Genomic DNA, 25,105 nt, shown 5'->3' on the forward strand with positions numbered 1-25,105 from the left:
TCAAAATAGACATGCATTCATCTAACAAGCTTAAATCACACATCAGTGATGCTGCACACATTATGACCCACACTGCACAAGTGAATAAAACTATTTTTAGACGTTTAGTGCTTTACTGATGAGTTTAACTGAAAGCAAGTGCTGTGTCCAGAAGAAACTGAAGACATGAAGTCTGAAAACCAAAAGTGATTTTTAAATAATTGCTTCTGGCTTAGTATATATTTACACGAAGTCCATTTCCTTTAGCTGATTACCTTGCAGGCGGTTCCAGGTAATGAGTCAAATGTGATCATTTCCATTTTCTGATCTGCATTTAATGTTATATGAACTAGTGTTTGGACAATTCCTGTCGGAGAGAAATCAATCACCTATTCCTGTGTATTATTTTCCATCAGAGAAGCCTGTTTAAGTTCTTGAAATGATCACTCTAGTTCCTGCACATGTAGGGGTGGACTCACAAAAGGATTGTGCAGCTTTTGTGGCAACAACCTGCGCAAAACTAACCGTTATTCCCAAAGCACCCACAAAAGGGAGAAACTAAGCCCTAACTGCACTGCGGAGCAAATAGCATCCCAGTGCTCCTGTGATATTTGCTCATATTAAATGGGGTAATATGCATACATCGGGTGCAAAATGGGCATCTTTTTTATGCAAATGAGCCTCATTGCAAAAACAATCCAATTCACACAGATCAGTGTTGTCTTCAGCGAGTTGGTGCTAACTGAAGCAGACTGGCACATTTATTCTATCTGTCACGTTTCAATTCCTGCCCTGAACTTTTGAGGAATGCCTCTGCACTTTGTCCTTCAGCACCAGCAGCTCACACCGGACACGTTTCAGTTTACTTGACGCATTCATACTTTGCCACGTGGATAATTGCAATCGGATGCAAAACAGGGTAACTAGACTTGATGTTTTATCATGAGCACAACATAATTTGTGAATTAGACTTTGAGACAGGGCAGATAGCGGCAGCAAGGGGTGCGCAATTCATGGAACTAACAGCGGCCGTAATCCATTATTTGTAAATGTGCCCATCAGTATGCATCATTTTACAAATCCAAAGTTAAAAATAAAAATAATATCATCACTTTTAGCTTACATTTGACCATTTTCAAAGAGTAAAGCCATCAGAGTCATAAATTAGTTGTTATATAACTTATTAAAAGTAAGGCATATTTATTAATAAAGATATTTCTCCATACACTCTTCTTATAACTCACACACACTTCACTTGTGGGGTCGTTTGCGCAGTAATTGCTGCAGTCTCCTGTTTCGGCGGATCACAGTGAGGAACAGTTTGCAGCGGTGGGGGCATAATTAGTGATAGGCCTTGGACATGTCATACTCTGTTAGTCAGCCTCGCTTTAATTCCTTTGTCTCCTCTCTGCTGCGAGCATACAGGCTGCGAGTGTGTAAGTGTGTGTCTTTGCTCAGGCGTTACGCATCCTTAATGTCTTAAGTAAAATTGTATTTGACCTTATAGACTATGTTATGCAAGATGCTTCACCAGGAAGTACGTCTGCGCCGACTTTCCCTCTACTAAAATACCTGTGTGAGTGCCTCTTTGATTTCCTGCAGAACAAAAGCAAAACAAATCATTATGTTTTATCTTTGTCTCTCATGCTGAAAGGCTTTAAGGGAAGCTCATTTTGGCTGTAATTAGAAGAAACCTTTTTAGGCTTTCTGTATTCCTTTTTAAGCAGTTCCCTGTATCAACAGTACGCATGAAAAAGGTTTTTGAATGATGCAAAAAAGGTAGATTACTGTCAAAGCTTTTTGGCATGATGAGTGCGTGTGTGTGTGTGTGTGTGTGTGTGTGTGTGTGTGTGTGTGTGTGTGTGTGTGTGTGTGTGTGTGTGTGTGTGTGTGTGTGTGTGTGTGTGTGGAGTTTGCGGAGGGGTTTCTCAACCAAGGCTGTTGATGTAAAGCTGGATGAAAGCCGCTTTGAGGATACAGTATACAGTTAGGAGGAAAATCTCTTCCTCCACCACCTTCCATTTCCCCTCTCCACCCTCTCTCATTCTGCTGCCACTCGTCCCTTGCTATCTCATCTCGACTGCCTCTCCCCTCCCTCTGTTGTTTCCATTTCCAATTTTATACATCCAGCCCACTCTTCCTCAGTAGCCTTTTCCACCGCCATCGCTGTCTTCATGCCTGCGCTCATCTGCAACTGCTCCTCTCTATCCTCCGTCTCCTGCAAAATGTCATTCCCATGCTACTACATTTCCTCATGGATTACAGTGTCAGTTATAAAAAGGCATGGGTAACGTAAATTGAAGTAAGACAAATAAAAAGACAACTAAACTCATGGGTTGTGATTATTTAAAAGTGCCTCTTACACAAGATGTCCCCATGCAACTATATTACAATGCTGTATCCATTTGAAATGCCTGTCTAACATCGTAAATTCAACCTTTACAAATCAAAAATGCAACAAAACTACACAAAGCATATTGATATGGTCTAGTGAATAGGTACAAATGCCACAATGTTTAATAATATACAAGCTAAAATAACTCAATGTTGACTGTTTGACATCTAACCTACTACAGAAATAGATTTTCTTTAAGATGTAATTGACTAAAGTCATTTTATTGCGACATCATTTTTAGGAACAAGAGTGCTTTACTCTTTTTAATCTTTTTTTATCTTATTTACTCCTGATATCTCCCTTTTTCTTAACTATGATGCTGGAGGTAGTGAATGACATCGATTCTTGTGGGAGAAGTCCAAGAAAAATTCCCACAACTAAGGTTTACATAGAGCTTTAATACCTCCATGTCCTGTGTATTGCTCATATTTCTATCAAAGTTTCTAGCACACCTCACACTCACATTTGTGTAGTTAGTGCAGCCTTGTTGATTTTAATCCACAACTCAATTGAAGATGTGACTTCAGAAAAAGTGGAGCAAGGGGTTCAGGTGTGTGCCCAGAGCCATTTTAGGGAATATTCCTTGAGCCATAGCACATGGCACCTCTGAACATAACAGCACTCGTGCTCTTGTTCTCTCATCACGCTTTATTAGCTTTACAAAGAAAGGGGGAAAAAAAACTGCCGTAGGTTTAGAAATGAACCTTGAATTTGAAGCAAATCAGAAAATAGCCAGATTTGTAAAGCTCTGCTTGATTAAAATTATTCCTCAGGGAAACTGCTGACACAAAATGTCTAGATTCAAGATGGAGGGACTACTTTAGAGAAAGCAATACAAACCTACTATAAAATAATGTATCACAAACTAGGTATGCAATTTTCTTAATGGTACTGCAGTGAGTGTAAATCATATCACATCTGTGTTTAGAATACTGCATATGTTTATCAGAACACGTGTTATTGTTCAGTTTAAACCTTAATGGCATGTCATAAAGATTGCATCAGGGTTGTTGTTGTGTGTATATAAAACAGACCTTTATCCTTTCCATTACCTCTCATACGCAGACAGGCTTATACTACAGCTTAATCAGACGTCACATCAAAGTCCACTAGTCGCACAAAGCTTTCTTGTTCTTGACTTTCGTAAGTACAAATCATTTTAGCAAATTAGGACTGCTTTCAAACTAAAACATATGGCTGACTGTGATAAAGCCTTGCTCTGCTCAGGCCAGAAAAAAAAGTAGTTGATCTGTTGTGGAAGAATCAACAGCAACAAGGACATTTCTTGTGCATTATTTAGTGAGAAATGGCAGAAAAATAATATTTTTCAAGGGGTTACTCCAAAGTACATGGGGTCTCCAAAAACGATTGCCCTTTTCCTTGCTTCTCCAAACATTTGTGAACTATTGACATACTACATTGGTGCATTTGTGTATCTAACTTATTGAACCTGTTCAAGAGCAAAATGAGGGCTGATCCGACATAACTGTGAGCAACCACCGCCTTATCTTTCCAAAAATCAATCAATACTCATCAAGTAATCCAGTATTCTTCAGAGATTTCTCCTCAGACAGATCTTAAATGCCCTGTATCTCATCCTGCGTTCACTGTAAAGCTTGCATTTCTCCCATGTGCCCATGCTCGCTCATGCCTCTTTGCCAGATTATAATTCACGGTCTACTATTTGAAAAGCCTAGGCAGTTTGTGCGCTATTGATTTTATTTACAAGGCTTCTATATTTTACTCTGTGCAAATCAGAGCAATTGTTTCCAAGTGCATGCATGAATCAATGCTTCCCTGGAGCCCGCGCTGGTGACTGCATGCAGCTCAATACCTCCAATTTATGTTTTAATTACGATGATCTACTAAGTGTTGGGAGCTCTGCTCCGCTCTCACAATCAGCCTCAACAAGCCCAGCAGCATGCTTTGTATCTTACCTCAAGTTTTACTGACTGCAGGCAAACAGTGGTTTTGAATGCATTCGACAAATTGTGTCTCAACTGATTAGCAGTGATGATGATAAGGATGTTGCGTCTTGACAGAGTAAAAGTAGATTGGATACTAAAAGTAAATGAATATCATGTGGAACAATTATGAATTTTACATATTGTCAATATTACATCACCATCTTGACTTTTGGGAAGCCAAACAATATATCTGGTTGTGGTTTATTTCATAATTTGCGTCAGGATTTCACATGAAACATCACCTGCTCAGTCGTGTTTGGCTGCAGATTGCATTTTATCCCCTCCATGTTGGTCCTATGCTGTTTTTGTTTGGCGGTCCAGTAAATCATTTGATCACTTGCCATTAGAAGAGATTGCTCAACTCAGTATGCCATATAAGTGGCTTCTGGAAAGCCTGAAAGCCATACATTTTATTGACTCCTGTAATTATGGTGGATCAATAAGACGGTGTTTCTTTCTCTGCTACCAGGGACTGTATCAGTCAGAGCACTTTTTCTAGGTTTTGGTTACATCTTAATCACAATTTTATGATATAAACCCACCATTAAACGCTGAAGAAAATGTTCATGGGGCATTTTACAAACATACATATAGCAGCAGAACAGCTTTTACAATATAAATCTGAAATGCTTAAGACATTCTGTGCCGTTTTATGAAAGAATAAGCCACCAGGGCTCAATTCTGCTTCAAGAGATGTTCTTTCTTTACAATATGTTGCTGTTGTTTTGTGTTATACCATTCGCAGATGCTCCGGCAGTAATACCTAATATAATACAGTAGACAAACGGCCCCATAGTGTGTAGCTGTCAAGCCTCTTAAGTTGATAGCTGTGTCTCTGCACACTGCGGGAAGAATCCTTTTCTGTCAAACAACAGCTGGTGAAGACAACATGATGCGGAGGCCACGGACGAGTGAGCCATCAAACCTCCGTCTCTGACAGTACTTTGGCAAGCCGCATTTCATAAGAGTCTGTCTCACTCTGCTCTGCTTTTATGGAGCATGAATCAATGATAATTGTGCTGTGTTCTCACTTGAATGGCAGGAGTATCTCCTATGCGGCAACAGTCAAAAAGAGGGGAGCACGGAGCCATGTATCAAGGAATACCTAAAAAGGAGACTGAATAAAAATGAATCACAGTTCCCTTGAGATTATGATTCATTAGCTGGAAAATGTTCCGTTCAGAAGGCATCGGCAGCACCGTGCCAATAAGGCTAATATAATATAAATTATGAGCGGCTATGAAAAGCAGCTTACGCAACGCATGATGCATGCCTGTTAAAATAAGAAGAGTTGGGATAGTTAATGAATCCATAAGAAGCTGGCAGAAAGGTGAATAAAAAGGGACTACTCGGTATATTATTCTTATTAGCATTGTATTTTTCTAAGCTTTATAGCCTGTAGCATGTGTGGTTTAGATTTGATCAAACATGCTACTCAAAAGCTTTCAAAAGCTGTGGGATCAAATCAAAGCCTGACACCCTTATCCAGCTCCATCAGGCCTAATTCCACACACACTCAGCTCCCATTCTCCATCCCTTATCCCCGCTGAAAGGCCCAGTGATTAGAAGTAGACTTAAAGTTGACTATACCCTTCCGCCCCCACCCCCACACACCTTACCCTACCCAATTCCCGACGGGACCTTGTTGAATCCCTAAAGCCTCGTCAGTTTATCAGCATCAGAGGATCAGGCAATCTCCCCCCACCCACTTCAAACCGGGAGCCCAATGTGCTCCGCGGCCCCCGGTGTAATCTCTTTGGCTGTTGACAGATCTAGCGAAGGGTCAGCTGTGATAACAGGATCACTCAGGTGGAGACAGGGGAGGAGACCAGGGAGAAAGGGACAGAAGAGAAAGAGAAATGTGCGTGTGAGGTTAGGTCGGCTGGTTAATGCACATGAGGGAGAGCGGTTTTTTGTGGAGTATTAAAAATTCATGCTGGACAGTGGATCACATGATCCACAAATATCAATGCATTTATCAACAAGAAAATACAATCAAGAATATAAGCAGCTCTGGTTCCAAATGTAATTCAAAGCAAGAGTTTGCTTAAGTAATGTCCAAACTATGACAGTGGGAGTAAAACAATTCAAAATTGTTCCATAAATTCCAACTGAGAATTTACTGGCAGCTCTAATAAGAGAGAGGTGTGCAGCATTATGCACACATATGGTGCTTTCCCGCTTTGCTGTTGGTTATCCCTGTAAATCCCATATCATTGAAACGACTGAAAAAATGATCAAATAATCTAAAAAGATCAACAGTTTAATCAATAGATAAAAAATAATCAGGAAGATGAGCAGAAGCCTTTGGTGCAAAATGTTTATAAAACCTAAATTATGCTCAAGAAAATGCTACTATACTAATATACTGCTACACAGCCCAGAACAGCCTGAGGGGATTTGACGTGTGTGACAGCTGACAGCAGACGATGCTCCATGACAGCTCCGGCCTGTCTGCCTCCACTCTGACCCGGCATCTTATTATAACTGCCATCACCCGCAGAGAAAGGAAAAAGTGCAGCAGTGGACATAAATAGTGGAAAAAAATGGAAAGGTGAAAGGTCATGCAAAACTGGGGAGCTTCAGTGTCAATTTTACGCTCGGGCTTCCAGTTGACACGGAGCAACAAACACACAGAAGCCATTACTCACAGAATATACACAAAGTTTTACAAACATATTGTGTTTGCATGCAGACACACCAATTCACACACTCACTCTCTATTCTCTGAGTCTCTCTCTGTCTAACACACACACACACACACACACACACACACACACACACGCTGAGAAGCAGCATGGTAGGCAGTGACACAAAGCTAATGCCTTGTCACACAGGCTGTCAGCAGATTAGCCAGTGGATTACACCCCAGCCATTAGATGTGCACAGAGCGAAAGGCCACAAACATGGAGAGAGGGAGAGATGGAGCATATTCTAGCATAAGGGAGAAGCTAATGGAGAATAGGTTAAAGGAGGGGAAAGGAACATGTAGAGAAATGAAGGCGGTTAAGTTGTGCAAAGACAGAAGTCAAAGCGACACAGAGGAGATGTAAGTATAAGAAAAAAGGGATTGGGTCAGGAGAATTTTCAGTGGTAACAAGATACTCAGACAGAAAGGACAGAAAAGGTAATAACAGCAGAAGAGGTGGAGACACGGAGAGTATCACAACAGCACAAGGGAGCAGAGGAGAGAAGAAGAAGGTGTGAAGTGTAGGAGAAGGAGAGGATGGGATGAAAGAGTCAGACATGACGGGAGAGGAGAGGGGAAGGAGCATGAGAGAAAAACTGAATGAGAAAAAGTGGGTGAGGAGGAGGAGCAGAGGGATGCAAATGAAAGGAGCAGCAGAGGAGATTAGAGGAGAGTGAAAACGCTGCAGTGAAACGGGAAGAAGTGGACCTTTATATACAGTATGCAAACACATAGTGAGCTCATTATTTTAGTCTTACACATTGCCAAGATCAGGTTCATGCTTTGTGTGACTTAAAGCTGCAACAACAGTTGATTTGTCCGTTCCCCATTTAGCAACCAGCAAAAAAGAAACTACACTAGCCTTCATTTGGAACTCAAGTCAAAACGACTCTCCTTTTAGCTTGTTTTGTAGCTTGCCAACTTACTACAGCACCAACTGACTGTATCTATCACTGAGGGCTGACAGGAAGTGTGAAACAAGCTTGATGCTACTGGAGTCTGCAGGCCAGAGACTAAAACAATGACCTAGGAGAAAGCAAAGAAAACAACCTAAGCAGAATTAGGTGGTGATTATATAGGTCACATCACTACTGTATGAGCGGTAGTATTTACATTACCCCCAATCATTTAAGGAATTATTTATTTAAAATAATATTGATCAATGACAAAAAAACACAACTATGGCGAGTCAAAACGCAACTTTGACACTGCAATTCCATGTTTATATTTATATCTACATTTTTATTCTGATGTTATGATCTCAATTGAACATTTTTCCTGATTTATTTAGGCTTTCTTTTTGAAAATGCTTTGAGATTATTTTTCAGTATTACAAATAGTTTTACGACAATCAGTGTCATTGTGAAACTAGTTCATAGTGTATCTCTAAGTAGAGACTCTTCCCGGTGTTACTAACTGCAGATGGCAGTATTGATGGCAGCAGTTGATAAAACTTTTCATTCCCTTGTCACTTTAACTTATAGCTCTGCTCTCTTGTATCACCATCTGCTGAGTAGCATAAAAGCTGCTCCCTGCATTGTGAGGCAAAAACGATTTTCTTTTTCCTTTTGACTTTTCAATCAGTCTATGGCTCCTGGTGGAGAGGTGTCAGGCCTTCTCTGCTGGAGTTTCATTTTATGATAATCTCCTCACGCTGCCCCTGCCATCACCACCACCTACAGCCCCCACCACAAAACCACTTTGCAGATGTAACGGCATATAATTGTCTGCTGGATTTGCCCGTTAGGAGCTTCATTTGGAGCTGGTATTTGTGCAAGAATGGAAGGGAAGATGTCAAGTTAAGGGGGGCTAATGGGAAATTTTGATCCATTCAGACTGGAGATTGAGCTCAGCAAAGCCATGAGCAGCACGTCACACTGTGTTCACAGAATGCATATGTTTAGTGAGTAAATTACATGTATTGTGCACACTGAGTGCACAGCAGCATATTCTCTGATTATTCCTGGTGACTGAGAAGGGCTTTATGTGTGTGTGTGTGTGTGTGTGTGTGTGTGTGTGTGTGTGTGTGTGTGTGTGTGTGTGTGTGTGTGTGTGCATTGTTTGTGTGCATGCATGCATACATACTATATGTCTGTGTGTGTATATGTGCGTGTTTGACAGCAAGGCTGATGTCATTCAGGACGCTTTAGCTGGTTGACTGATTTGAATGTGTGCTGCGGAACAAGCCGACTCTCAGCCGAGCCGCAGGGAGAGGGGGAGACTAAATGTGTCAATCCCCACTGGATATTTAGACTGTTTATTATTATAAGCCTCTGCGTGCACACTTTGTCCACACACACACACACACACATACAGACCAGGAACTTGTGTGCACACATGTAAGGGAAAAGAATAAAGGAAGGGGGGCATAAGAAGAGAGATGCTCGGATGCACAGTAAAAGGTTTGTAGTTCACAACCTATAAAGACTAGTTCCAGCCTATCCATAGCCATCTCATGTGGGAGCCATTCCACCTTTTAAACCTCCTCCTACTTAAAGCGGGCCCAGATGTAAGTCAAGGGGCTTCTTTGGATTAACCACAGAGAAAAACTCATTTCCTTTGCCATTTTACGAGCATTTAATTTGAAACAATTAAGATATTACGGTGGTGCGGATTCACTGCACTGAGTGACAGCTGGGAGCAATCCCATAAACCCCTGAGCCACTGAATGAGGCACCTTGCTCCGCTCGCCTCCTCCTCCTCCATCTCCTCTCTGTTATTCCATTGAAGCATTTCGCCGCAGGCTATGTGGAGGTGAATGTGCTACCTCTGCCTCAGCTGAGATCTCGCCGCTAACGCCAATTACTGTAGCAGCTCATAAAGGCAGCAGTTGGCTGATGATAGAACGGCCTAATTTCCCAAGACTAAAGGGAGGAAGCCAGCTCAGAGGATGTTTACCTTCTGGATGGCTTTTTTCCATCACACCTTTTATTACATTATTGAATTTATAGCATAAGTTGCATGACTCATCTTCTGAGGGATAAACGAGAGGAATGCAGATTACAGGGGGCAGCAAACCGTAAGAGATGCTGCAGATTGACGACAATTGTGTAAGAATATTTGAATTGTAACACTTGTTTGGCTCAGTTTAGTTTGTGGACTTTGACACATTTATTGAGGACCCACCATGTCCTATCCGTCCTACACTTGAGAAACTCAGTCCTTGACTTCAAATCCAAGCCAGCTTTGTCAGCACTCGCCCATCAATCCACCTCCTCCTCCTTATACCTTCTTCACTGGCATAGGAGGTGTGAAATTGATGAAGGTGTGCTTGTGAAAATGTCAGCGGGGGATCACAGGCCGGAGAAAGAGAGGGAGTATATTTTAGGGATGGAGGGGGTGACCGATAGCTGTGGAAAAAGCTCCTTTTCATGAACACTGAAGTGTAAAATGGAGGATGGAGTGCAAACAATAGACGTGATCAATGGGTTATGGTGAGAGGTTTCTCGTAAACACACAGAACGAGAGAGATGGAGGGAGAGGAGTGCAGAAAGAGACATGGACTGAGATGAGGTGTGTGTCACTCTGAGTTTGGGGAAGGAAAGTCAGAGAGGTACAGAGCAGAACAAGAGGATGTAGAGGGGAGAGGAGAATGAGCTACAGGCGCACAGTGATGGCAGGAGAAGAGAAAAAGGCTTTTAGAGGAGGGAGTGTTTAAATAAATGAAAGGACAATGAAGGGGACCGCTGGGAGAAGGGGAAAGATCAACACACAGAAAAAGCTGGAGTGCATGTTTTGTTCAGACACAGCCATGTGAATTCAGGCAAGTTAGAGCAATTACAGAGAAAGGGAGGAGAGGAGAAAAGTGAGAATGGGATCCATAACAGCGTTTTCCTGATGGTGAGTCACTGTCGCATCAGCACTCTGACCGTCACTGCAACAGGGATTCAGAACAAAAGTCCACTAAAATATGTAAAGAAGTTAAGTGAGGAAAAAACTTTTGTTTATCAGCATATCATCAGTTTTTTGTTTTATCAATAGAGTGTATAACGTAAGGCAAAGTAAGTGAGAGTTTCTTCAAAACACACACATAATCTACAAAGCTGTAACTCTGGAAACAGCAGTTTAGCATACTGACTAACAATTAGTTGATAACTTAAATTGATGTTGTTTAATTAGACAAATTGATCAACTACACGTCCCAGTGCTATAGATAATGATATATGTAGATTGAGCAACACATGCTCATTGTTATGGGCTGTTTTGTATTTGCAAGGAAACAATATATTTCAAAAGCACAGCGGCTAATGCATCTCAGTATCCATGGTGATGGATGTTTGCCACTTATGGAAGAAAGTGCTTATACTTTTTCCGTCTTCCTCTTTTAAAGGGAGCCCCTCATGCCACTTAACTTTATCTTTATTTATTATATTTATATGTACACATCTTTTTTTGTACACATTTATGATGGTGCTATCGTTATGAAAAATAAAGCCTTTGGAAGTGCTGATGCATGGGTGGGAATCACTTTAGGAAATGGTCTTTGTTGCCACCTCTCCTAATGCTCCATCTCAATGTCATGATCTCATAGATGCTTATTACATCAAGAACAGACTCCACACACACACAGCATGATCTCACTACACACACACGTAGGGCAGGTGTCCTGAGCAGGGATCCACAGAGGGGCTCCGTCAGGCAGGAGTTGACTCAATCTGTGAGAGTCCCTCTCCCTGGCTGCCTCCCTCTCTTTGCCTCTGCGCTGCTGCACACCCTCCCAGTTGATCTCTTAATGGACCTAATTGCTTTTCAGCTCATTGCACCCCATGCCAACACTAAACTAAATCAAACCGGGGGTCCAATCCACAAGCCTCATCGCGAGCCTTATTTTGCTTGACATCATAATAAGGTGATATTGACTACTCATGACTCAGCAGTTCCAGAACAGATGAGTAAGCGGGCAGCTCTCGTAACGGCGTTCAGGTCATATAGGAGTTCAAGTTGCCCTCTTTAGGAGTGCAGCTGCTGTGTTTTCATTGACAACATGATGTGACCCTCTCTGCCGCGGATGTATTATGCATTGTTGCACTCGGATTGGATTCTAAACACCAATATACAACATTATAGATATTACTTCTGTGCTCTCACTACTGTGGCCTTTACTGTTACGATCTTCTATGAAATTAATCAAATATTAATCATAATGATTTTGTCTTACTACAATTAAATGAACATAATTGATTGGGTTATTGATGTTTAAAAAGCTCTGCTGATTGAAACTCCCTTGCATTTCAAAATCAAAGGCTCCTTCAGCTAACAGCCCACCAGCAGGGGGCGATCCAGATGTTTTGGCTTCATTTTTAGGTGGCTGGGAAAAACTTCCCTGAATGCTGGGGCTGCATTGAACACTAGAAGCATGCAACACTTAAATGTACTGATTTCAGGAGAGGACGAATCATATATCAAGTATTATTCATGGGTTTAATATCAGCAATAATCTAGCACTTCTGGAAGTCAAAGCAGAGCAGTGCTTTAACATATGAAAGTGCATGTAAATATGTTGTCCCTTATATGTAATGCAGCTGTAATCTGATAAAAACATATGACATAAGCATGCAGACAGCTCAGTCTGACTAGACTAAACATGTCGTCAGCTTGCCACAGTTTAAGACTAAATGCACTCTGCCCTGTCTGTACTGTGACACCCGGCTGCAGTCAGCTGCTCCAAATATAGTTGATATTTAACATAAAACTGTTGGCAGCAGAGAGAGCTGAGGTCTGAAACCTGTTTTCTCTCTCTAAACTCTTTCATGCACACAACACTTTCTGAACAGTCTTGCTTAATACTGTATTTCTGTGCATATATTAAAGTTAGCAACATTTAAATCAAAGTGCGATGACAGCTGTGGTTAATGATTCCTGCACTGCCAATCAAATCGGATCACCCACAAATGTCGATGATGCAGATATTCTGAGTGTGAAAAGTTCAATAAATAATAACTAAAGATGACTTCCCAAACTGCTATATTTTGTCTGTTGCTTATGAATAATTAACATGAAAGATACAACTTGTATATATCTTTAATAATAAAGGAATATGGCTTAAAGGTACTGCCTGACTATGACAAAATATGTGTTACAGTCATACTTGTTTTTATCCTAATGCATGATTAGTAATTACATGTTAATTGCAACACAACCATTTTATGTCCGGCTGACTCTATGGGGATGATTTGGAGGCATAACTAGGGTGTAATTTAATAATGTAGCTTCAGGAGGCCTTTAAGAGAGTTCCCCTGGGGATTTGCTGCTGTCATTGTTTCCAAGTTATGCAGGTCACTAAGTGAATTATATTAGATGTTATCACTGATTGTTTGGGGCTCTGGATATAGCTGTCTGACATGGAACTAATAAATTAACCACTTCTTTCCTCTCCTGTACATAATTATGGATCTCAATGCTCAGCCATCCATCATGTCTGACAGATTCTGAGAAGGAGACGAGTATTAGATATCTCGGCCAAGGATTACAGTTGGGTGTTGGTTTACATTTTTCGTGCCTTGGAGATGTGCGTAATATCACCTTGGCATTTGTCGCTTTTAGCCCCCCCCCCCCCCTCCCCAAACTCTTCTCTCCTTCTCTTGACTGCTTGGGCAACGGCCATAAACAAGTCAATCTCAACACATTGGATTAGATTTATCCGCTTAAGATAGATTGTTATCCCAAACCGTGTGAGTCTCGCTTGACGGGGAAATTAATTTTACGATGACTGGTTTACTTGATCAGGGTTGCGGGGGAGGTGGGGGCTATAAATGTATCAAATCTGGGGCGTGAGGAGCTGGAAACCACAGTCATGTTTCTGATTCAGACAAGTTATGTCTCCTCTCCGCTGTATTACACACCGTGTTGTCTTTGCGTGGCAGCATCGAGAGTAATGACTTGACTGACAGTCATTTGTAATTTGCCAGCAACTTGTCAGGGGTGAAAGGCCTGCAGCTCGACTATAGGGAGACTGACAGTGAACGATATTGTATTTTCACGTCTGTCCGTCTTACAGTGAATGTGAAATGCACAGATGTGTCTGCAGAATTATAAATAGGCTGTATGATCAGAAGTGCAAGCGTCTTATCCAGAATAGAAATGATGTCCGTGGAGGAAAGAAATCCTTGTAAAGAAGCGACCAACCTTCCCAAATCTAAAGTGTTAAAATGATATGGCAGTTATCGGATTGAGTTACAATGGAGCTGACCTCACCCTATTGAGCAACACAATCCAGTCTGAGCCCGATCCGTGAACATTTTAGTCTTTGTTAAAGACTAAAAAGCAAATCACTTTTCTCGCAACTTACAGAAATATGTGATTGATTTTCAACCTTTGTGTCTGAAACAGACACATTAAAGCTGATACACAAGAGATAAAAGCATGACTTTAAGATGCAGTGTCATCCCCACTGAGATGCATACTGCGCCTTGTAGAATGAAATCCTACCAAATCTTTACATTGATTTGCATTATATGGTAAGTTGCGTAGTGCAAAAGGCCATAACTTAAGAAATAGCTGAGAGAAATTCCAAGTGCAAAGTATACAACAAATGTTTTACAATGACACAAAGGAGTATGCTTATAATAAAGCAATGTATGGTATTTATTAAAGAACAATAATAGTCTACAGCCTTACTTTCGAAAAAAACAGGGCTTGGAGTTAAATGCAAATGCTAGCACAAGATGCTCACAGTGACAATGCTAACATGTTGAATATTATTAGAAATGATAACGTTTATTCACCCTAATTTAGCATGCTAGCACTTGCTAATAAGTACTAAACAAAATATAAAGATGGAGTGTATAGTAATAGTTTCCCAGGTATTACGTAGATGTTGGCACGTTTCACAAGAAAAGTACAAAATTGCTGGTGCTGATAGAAGAAAATGATCAAAGAGCAGGATGTATGTTAACCATTAAACAGCGATGTTTCCTGTATAGTTGCCAACATAGGCCAGTTTAATTCTGAGCGTTTGCATAATAAACAATGGTACATTTATAAATACCCATGATGAGAGAGATATTTAGCAGCTAATACTAGCTCTGACCAAACACATTATTCAATTTGGCATTCATATTATTCTTTGGCAGCCAGTAGGGCAACCCACTACCATTATTCTGTACTAAAAAAAGAAAAAGAAGAGAGATTATTGAACAGAATTTTCCAGATAAATCAGAATATACAATGCTAATTAGATTTTCAAAATCAGGAAAGTCTCCACAGATTTACTGTGTGGGCAGGTGCACAGATAAACACATACATCAAAAGATTTGCTTACATTATTCATTCAAAGCAAATGCATATTGATACTATATAACCTTTAGCATGCTTAGCTGCATTTGCATTGAATTTACATAGTAAATGTCAATCAGTGCTACACTCTGCCTGACCCCCCACACGTATTGATGTAAACACGCCCGAGGCAGGGTATCAAGCACTGTCGGCGCACATAATGTGATGTCTTTGTTCTGCAACAAAGGAAACATTTGCCATGCAAGTTAGGAGGCCCTCCTTCTGCCCCGTCTATAACAGGAAAACTTGTGTGGTAATGTTACATCACAGATTTCCTCAGTCTTATTGAAGGACAGTCGTTTTATGGACTCCCGAGTCCTGTTGTGCGACAAAGTTCAGACATGAGAGGCCAGAGAGTCAGACTCTTGATAAACCCTCCCCACACACCATTCATCACTGAGTGCTGCTGTACTACTGCTATAGCTGCTGCCAAGAGTATAAAAGCACAAGGTTAGATGCAGATAGTAAATCTACTAGTGTCATCCCATTATATTCAAAGATCATGAATACAGTCAAGAGCAGAATAAGAAGCCCCCTTCAGTCATGCATCAGCTTAAGTTAACTAAACAAAAACATTTTAATAAAAAGAGCAGACGATTACCAATGTTGGATATCTTCTTCACAACATAAACAGCCATCCAAACTGCAGTCATGATACATAAATTCAAAATTACTGCTTTGGTGAAAGTCACATAATCAGGCATTTATGATTTGAACATCATGCCTCTACACACAACTAGCTCTCCCTCCCACAATGCCTTTCCTACTGCCAGCAGGTTCACGTAACAGCCATTTTCATCAAGTTGCTCTATTATTCACCGTCACAAAACCAACACTTTTCCTTTGGCACATAAATCTGCATGCGGCGGCTGTATCAAATGTTGCCCCTCAGAAAATGGAGCTTGGAATAATTTGCAGGTATAAATCAGCATCACAGTTACTCAATCAGATACATGTGTGTGAGTGCAGGTAGGAAAAGTGATCTGCTGACTGCAGTAGTCTGTCTCAGTGCTTCTGTTGGGTGCTGGATGTAGGTGTCTGCAGGGCGAGGCTGTTCATCAGGAGGTTTAGGTCCCTGCCACAAAAGCAACTTTTCTCAAAACACAATTGGTCATTGTCACCTGTCTCCCGGGGCCAGTTATTTTTCTCTAGTCCTACATCAGAGGGCCGTGCACGTGGCAACATTCTCCCTTTATGCATTATTGTGCACCATTATGTCTATTCAGTTACTAGGATGTGAATGAATCACACCTTGGAATGATTACATGAAATGTGTGATCGTGGATAATAGGTGTTACTGCTCTGACCTTGGAGTGCACGATGCAGTGTGTGAAGTCAGCTTTTCCACATACTGATTAATGCCTTTGATAAAAAATAAATAAACAAACTGGTAGATGACAGGCATGCACGCACATTTCGGGCTCAGTCTGACATCAAAATCAATATTATATCCCTTCAGGGACCCACAGTGTGACTGAGGCTCTTAGTGATGAGTTTGTAGTGACCTTATTGTACATGATGGCTTTTTTTATAGAGTTTGCACTGACGGTAGCCAAACCATGCATCTGTTACCTAACTGAGTAAATCAGTATTTACTCAAGTACCTAAGAAGACTCTAGAGCAAGTGTTTTAATTAAACTGTAAGTTACATTCATTCTACATTACAGAGGAAAATGGTTTGCCCTGTATACTACTAGATCTATTTGGCAGTTTGTGTTTATATGTTATTTATCTTTTTATCTGTTTAGTGTTGATATACATCTACTATTTACATTGTTTTAAATATATACACAATTTCAACAAAGTGTATCTAATTTAATATATACAAATATATCAAATTAATAAAACAGTATACAAACAGGTAGAGGCTGCTAGAATGTTTAAAGCCTCAATAAACCTGACATATTGCAATTAAATAACCTAATAATGAAAGTTGGCCATTTGCCTGCAGTTTGAGCACTTTTCTCTTTTACTTTTTTTTCAATTCACTCCATTTCCTAAATGGAAAATTATTATTTTTACATTTTGGTATTTGTTGTCACGTGTTCCTAGGTTCACCACCTCAAATTGATTCTGCAGTCAGACCCAAACATAAAAATATTCCTGCCTATGTGCACATTCCTGCAGTGGACTTTGGGGGGAAAAGTTGGGAAAGTGGGACCTCTGAGTGACGTCACCCTTCCTACTCACCCCCCCCCCCCTCTCTCTCTCCCTCTCTCAGTATCCCGTTTTTCTCTGCCTGGGGTTTCAGTCCTTGCTCGGGTCTCGGCACAGACAGACAGAGAGACAGACACACGCACACACACACGCACACGCACACACACACACACACACACAGACAGAGAGACAGAGAAGCAGACAGACAGAGTGAGAGAAGGAGTGAGACAGAGAGGGGAGAGAAAGAGGGGACAGAGAGAGGGGATGTGCGTCCCAGTCACTCCACACTCTTCTAACAGCCTCAGTCTGGCCACGTTCAATCCAATGAAGATCTAACGAGCACAACTCAGAGAATATATCGTACGCGCGCTCCACGTGCGTGTTTCCGTCATATCGCCCACAAGATCGCGAAACGCGTCGGTCACGGACAACTCGAGGAAAGAAGAGAGAGGAGCGAACAAACAGGAAAACAACAGAAGAAGAACAAGAACCCGAGGACGGATTTCTTTCCTCCACGTTATTTTATTTCCTCTGGACTGTCATTTCTGGATGTAAAAGCTCTCGACCTGTCTTCGTGCAGAGCAGACAGCGGACAGTTTGAGAGCGCGCACCATGGTGAGAAGGTAAGAGTGTGTGAGAGCCAGTGTGTGAGTTTGGAGCTGCCGCAGTGATTTCAGGTGTGAGCCTCTGGAAGTTGCTTCACACACAGAGCCGAGACCAGTTATACATATGTGGACTGTCTTTACTCTCAAAATGATTATTTAGATCATGCTGCTTGGTGTTATTCACGTGTCATTCATTGTTGTATTATTATGAATGCGCGCAACCTTGAACGGATACAGAAGTGCTTTCCGAGCCACATTTAAAACGCCACGAATACCATAAAAAATAACACCGTTAAGTGTTATTAAAATCTATTTTCCACATAAACTACGTCGCTAAATGGGCAGGTGGCATATTTGTGTTTGTGTTAAGGTGAGGAGAGGCAACTGATGTACAAATATGTTTGATTTATAATAAAGACTCTGACACAAAGCCTATAATACATGCTTTATATATTTTTTATATTGCTCTTTGAGAAGACTGGAGCTGATTTGTCCCCCTTCATGTTATCAGAAATACCAAACGTTTAGCGTTATTTTAAGCTTGCTGTCATGTAGATACAGTTTATTTAGTGGAAGCCTTTTCAGCGAGGACATAGTGAAGATTTTTCAAAGTGCATTCCTGTAACTCTCCAGAGATCGCTCTTCTTGTCTGCCTTATTTTTAGAACACGTTTTATTTGCGCGGGGTTTAGAGTTGACTTTGCTTTTTAAAGAACTTACAGGCAGCAGCAGCAGCAGCCGCAGCATATCAGTGAGGCAGGCGGAGGGTTAGCCAGTCACGCAACATATTCTGTCAATCAGTTGAAAGTGAACCTTTATTTCCAGTGGAGCTGTGCACACCACCTGTGCTGCTCAGTGCGCTGCTGGGCCACTAGGGGCCCCACTCCCCTCTTCACAGGGAGGGCAATGCAGCAGAGGGTGCATGTAGAAATATAGCTTCACATAAAAAAGGTGGAATGGTTTCAAAAGACCCCAAATTACCTGGTTTTGTGTCCATCAGATTGATGAAATTGATAAAAGAAAAAAACATTTTAGGAGGCAACATGCTTAATCATATGCATTGTAATGTGTAAGCCAAATGAACAGACATGAATTGAAGGCGGGGTAGCGTGTGTGATCGTGTGTGTAAAGATGGAAATTAGTGTGTGTTAGCTCAAGCAATTCCCAGTTAATAGCCAGCAAGCACTCTGGTAGAGCACCTCCACTGTCCTGCATGTTTTACAGTTCCCTGCTCAAACAGTTAGCACTTGCCCAATTTTGACACAGCACAATTAACGCTGTCGACACACATTCGATTTCCAATTGTGCTGTTTCGACAGCAGCGCTCAAAAGAAGAGACTAAATGGATATGTGTTAAGGTGGTGCTCACTCATAGTGCTGCTATCCAAAGTCACTGAAGGAAGAAAAGTGTCTGTCGTGGAAAAGCGGCCATCTTCTCTAAAAGCCTCATCATCGCTGCATTTGTAAATTGTTCAAAACAAACATTAGCTTGTTGTATGTAAATTGTAAATGCTGTATTATGGTCTAAAGGGAATGAAAAGCGAAGTCCTAAAGGCTTTCACCTGTGTGTGTGTGTGTGTGTGTGTGTGTGTGTGTGTGTGTGTGTGTGTGTGTGTGTGTGTGTGTGTGTGTGTGTGTGTGTGTGTGTGTGTGTGTATGTGTGAGAGAAAGAGAGAGGAGGATACAAAAAGTTCATGGCATGCGACCTATTAAATTGAAAAAATGATGGAACGGGTCAGAAAGTGCCTATAAGGGAGTTGGGCAATTTTTGCGTCCCTGCCGATCTTCTCTTTCCTGCAGCTCTTTGCGCCTGAAGCACATTCTGAAATCATATCACACATTTCTGACAGAGTCCGGAAGGGACAACAGGGCATTTTCAAGAATGTATGTGAGAGAAAAGTCAACAAAGTCTTTCAGATGTCTTTGTATGTTCACTCAGCTGCTTAAGTGTTACTACATTTGCAGGTTATATAGATATAACCTGACTGCCAGCAGTACATTTACAAAAGCTTTTTTGAGGAAGCTTTAAACATTTCTTTATCCAAGTCCTTTCATGGCGCAAAGTCCTCTTACCTCTGAGCCCCATTGTCTAAGCACAGCTCTGACTCACTGCCTCCTTTTTCTTTCACTCCAGAAAAAGTGTGTGTGTGTGTGTGTGTTTATGTGCATGTGTAAGCACTACTTCAGGAATTCCAAGGCCAGGGCCTCTATTACAAGTGTGGAATGAGAAATCAACACTTACATTGCAAAAATGGATGCGTAAACATAGAGGCCACAATTATCAGGCGCCGTGGTGTTGGAGCTGGAGGAGCTGGAGTGCCAATAGGTCTGTAAGCAATCACCCCCCTCACTGCCTGCCCTCTGTAATCCAGTGGGTGTATTCAGGCTTATGTTGTGCCAGTAACAGCCCTTAACAGCTACCCACTGACGGGCAGGCTGCGTTTGACCGGTAGAGGTCATGCTGGGAGAAAAGAGTCAGGAGGTTAGAGCTCTGTATGTACCGCAGCAGTGCTGGTATGTGCACTGTCCATGTGTGTACATGCGTCTCAGTTCAGTTTCCTCATGTTCAAAAACCGATGTGTGCGCCTGTGCTTCCGGGGCCTCCAGCCGACTACACACCCACCTCACAGAGGCCGGCTTGATGCATTGTGACAAATGAGAAAGCAGTTTGATTTCGCACAACACTGAGCTGCACTCCAGCATAATGAAGTGATCATGACTTTACCCTTGGTTCACTTTGGCCGCAGTCCCACTGTGTTTTTCCCTCCATTCAATCGCTTCACTCACTTATTTACTTGGCAAGCATTTCCTCCCGTAACCTCTAGTACTGCATAACTAGCGTCAAGGGTGGGTTGCTTGATAAAAACCACCGCTACGGGGCATTGCTTTTACACATAGGGGAACGCTAGCAGTTTTTTTATTGATATTCAAGTTGCCACTGGGTTGGAATAATAAGAAGCCTATTTTCACGCCAAGGCAAAATCACCTCTACTGTCCATCACCCTGTCAGGGCAGAAAGCTGCGGCGTAAATATTATTTGGCAAGGAGGGAGTGCAGGGCTGTGGCGGAGCTTTTTCTCTCCTGTTTACTCTCGGTATTACTTGTTTTCCTCTATCCTTTCTCATATTATTCTTTCTTCCTCCATGTCTTAAAAATCCCCATCTTTTCGACTTCATTTCACTACATGTCTCTCTCAGTGATATTTACATGTATAACACCGTTAGATGTGGCGTTGGGTAGTCCATCTCAGGCTCTGCATTCAGGGGTGGGGGTACCACTGTGACAGAAACAGGGAGGACTGTTTTTCTGTCGCAGCTGTCCATTACTTGCAGATTGGGTTTCAGCAGATATGATGGATGCCAAACGCCTGTAGCCAGTTGTGAAGACGTGGAGGGGGAGGGAGTTCGCTGCTGTGGATTTGGATCGGGGTCAGTGGCACTTGGCAGGGGATTGAAATTCTGCCCTTGACCTCCATTTTGGATCATCCCCCCAATCCAGCTTCTACCAGCCTGTCACTGTTAACACTTGGAGAGAATTAGAGCTAATTGGAAGAAAATTAAGGAGGGATTGAAAGAAAACTCCCATATTGCAGGAATGAAAGTGATGGCTTATAAAAATGCAGCTTGGGGATATTTTTTAATAATTTATTCTGATTGTGTTGCAACCAAAAACATAAGTTCCTTTAATGCCCTTCCCATTGTCTGTTTTCCTCTTGTCTTAATTTTTTTTTTTTGGGAAAGGCTGAGAACAGAATCCGCTGAGGTTCATTTGAATAACCGCAGGAGTAAAATAAAGAGGAAATAAAAGATTGAGGAAGAAATACAAGTGGCGGCCCTGTGCATTCCTGTCTCGCAGCTTTATCAAATTATTCCACAATAGCAGCCACACAAGTGATGGAATTTCAATTAAAGAATGACAGTTTCCAAATTTGTTTCTGCCCACAAGAGAGTGGGTATGGGTTTCGTTTCATGGGTTTTAGGGGCGAGGCAGTAGACGGCGGGGAGGGCCTCTTACAGACTACATATTTCCCAGTCTATTTTCTCCATCCATTCACTCCCCCCCATCCTCCATCCAAAGGGAATGACTTAGCTGGAACACTTTTGTTCAGAAGCACTCCGCCGGGCAAAAATGGGGTGTTATGATAAAAGGTCTCTGTGACAAGAACTCAAAAATGGAGCCTTTAGTTGATAGGCTCTTTCCAAGAACAATTACGCTACCTGCTGTGCCAAATAGAAGGGTGCAAGAGATAAGTGCAAGGGAGGGGTGTGCAGCTCAGGCTGGTGGCTAACTCGTAAACTGAGAAAGAGCAACGTATATATACGACCATAAATATAGGACTGCAAACTGTTTCAAAGCTTTGTAACACAGAAAAACATGCCAAAGAAGAGCAGGCACACAGAGGGATGTGAGAGACTTTCCACAAACTAATCCTGAGAATAGAGAAATCTCAGTGTTTCTTGCTGCATAATGATATACAATATATACATATCCATAAGATAAACCTACAATTATAAATCACTTATATTTCAAAGTAGGCTTATGAACAATTGTGATTGAGATTTTTCCCATTTGCATTTTGCAGAGAGACTACCACTGGAATCGGCAGAGAGGAGTAAATTCCATTAAAAGGTGCAGTGACATTGCCACATAGCAATTTCACGAATGAGGAATGCATTTAATAGTGGATGGATTTTTCATAATTTGGAAGTGTTTCCCCAATTTGTGCCATAATTCTTGAAGTGACATGTGCTGTAATGGGATCCAGAACCTGCCAACAGGGAGACATTTAAACATGTATGCATATTTTTCAGTGAGAAACATTTTACAGAAAAAGGCAGGGAATTATAACTGATTAAACAGCCCATTTAAAAAAAATATTGGTTCTGTATTATTCCTTCCTGTCTTTGTTTATTTCAGATTCAAACCCCTTCATCTCTGCAAGGTTAGGAGTCGATGTTTAAAGTCTGTGTAACCCCGGCATTCTCCCTCTACTCAATCTGCAATTATAGCTTGCTGCTTTGAAGAGGCCAGGCGGAACTAAAATGACTTTTCATGTCCGGTATAATGAGTGCCATTTGGAAGCGAACATGTAGAGAGAGGGTGAGAGAGATAGAGAGAGTGAAAAGAGATGGAGGGAGGGGCAGAAGGAGGGAGAAAGGGGGACAATCAGTGAATGAAAATGGCTTAGGTCACCTCTGGTTCTGACCAGACGGCCCGGACCTTTCCTCTCCAACACATTTCCCTGAGTTTCTCTCTCTCTCTTGTAGTTGTGACTTCATCTGTCCTGCCAATGGTCTCCATTCGTTTCCCATCAACGGTTGCTTAGCAGCTTTAAGGCGGATTACAAGATGAATTGCAGGGAGCGAGACGCTGTATATTCTCTTTAGGGGGGGCCACTGCTGCCAAAGGCCAGAGCAGAGCGCCGTCACCTGGACTAGCAGCTGGCTATCTTTTACACTTCCCTCGCTAATGAGGCCAGACAGTTGGGGCTGAAGTTATAGCGCGGGCTGGATGCTGTGTTGGTGATCTATTATTTAGACTCTCGTGGGGAGGCTGGTCTAAAGAATTTCATGCATGCATTTTGCAAAGCAAATGGTAGCCCGGGGGGAATACACAGCTTTGTGTGGGAAAAAATTAGCCAGTATTAGAGTCTAATGTGAGCTGCAATGTTTATTTGTCTTGAAGGAAACTTTAAGGTCATTCGTTGCTCATACAGATGTGCCTCAGTGGTGCTGGCATCCGAAAAATGTGTCTGCTCTTAAATGCTCAATCAGAGTTTCTTCCTGCCTTCTTACCTTAATTTCTCTCCTCATTGTAATATTTTAGGGATGACGGGTGAATGTGTCTTCAAACAGCCATCACAGAAGAACGGCGGTATCGTTCCGTTCACTTTTCATGTATATTTCAGGATCTATTTCAGAGGGGTTTCGGGGAGTTGCATCAGGCGTTCAAGATAACACTGTGCAGACAGGCCTTGTTTATATTTAGGCACGCTAGGAAACTATGGCACACATGACACCACCTATGTATTAATAGAATAATACCAGTGTTTAAATTGCCTTAGGTATTAGGAGTTGCTAGGGTAGTCTTTTAAAACATATTTACATTGAAGAAGAAGCGTACTGACCCGGTACCAATGACAGAATAGGCAAATAATAACGTTTTACGACCAAAAAGGCATTTGGCAATAAGCTATATTTGGACATGGGAATATGTAAATCTATTGGTAGATGACATGGCAACAGTTAAACATAGAGAAGCAGGATTAACCAAAGCTGTTTATCAGACTTAGGTTACTCTTAAATGAAGTTCCTGCGGAATGGCTCAAGATAGCACAAATAGCTTCAGAGTTATAGAGGGCAAAAATAAGCTACACATACCAAACGCCATGAAGTCACCATATTAATTATGACTCTGCATGTAACACAGACAGATCATGAGAATCTAATGTTGATATTTGCACAGGCCTGAAATAGGCAAGGTGAGATAAAAAGGAAGCTGAAGTCATGAAGTGAGAGTTACTGCGAGAGAAGTGAGCCACAGGCACAGCATGCCTATCCATTCAATGAGAAGTCACACCTCACACATTTTACACACTTTGGAGAATACCATCCATGAAATCTCCAAACCCTACAGGGGAAACTAAACTGGAGTTTCCTTGAAAATTAAAGATTTTCCACATTTATCATGCTCTTCTAGAAAAGTCAGGTGAAGGGCCAGCATAACCCAAGCTGCCTCTCTTAATCCTCCACCTAGCCCTACCTTGTGCTTGCATGTGCACTCCTGTCAGTTTACCCTAAAGAAGCATTCCTGGAGTGTTTGTAACCGGACACTATTCTGCCCCTTGTGTGTGTGTGAAAGGGAGAGTTTGTACGTGGGAATTTAAATGGTTTCGTAATTTTTTTTTCTATAAAAGTAGAACACAACATGCTACTTGGGTTACATGATGTAAGATTAAGTGCCTGGGTAGCAGAGGCTAATTTGAGGTTCGGTTTAAGATGCGACGACTACATCATTGGCAGGTGTCACTGTGTAGAGTG

At 41.7% G+C, this 25,105-nt stretch overlaps 1 protein-coding gene and 1 long non-coding RNA gene across 2 annotated transcripts in view; one reads left to right on the forward strand and one right to left on the reverse strand.

Moving 5' to 3' along the window:
- The window catches only part of LOC134875715 (uncharacterized), a 373,215-nt gene that overhangs the window by 248,555 nt on the left and 99,555 nt on the right, over positions 1-25,105 (reverse strand). The gene's annotated exons all lie outside the window — the stretch shown is intronic.
- The window catches only part of LOC134875714 (receptor-type tyrosine-protein phosphatase delta-like), a 305,785-nt gene that overhangs the window by 170,067 nt on the left and 110,613 nt on the right, over positions 1-25,105 (forward strand).

The sequence above is a fragment of the Eleginops maclovinus genome, chromosome 14 (assembly GCF_036324505.1).
Source record: "Eleginops maclovinus isolate JMC-PN-2008 ecotype Puerto Natales chromosome 14, JC_Emac_rtc_rv5, whole genome shotgun sequence".
NCBI classification, from domain to species: Eukaryota; Metazoa; Chordata; class Actinopteri; order Perciformes; family Eleginopidae; genus Eleginops; species Eleginops maclovinus.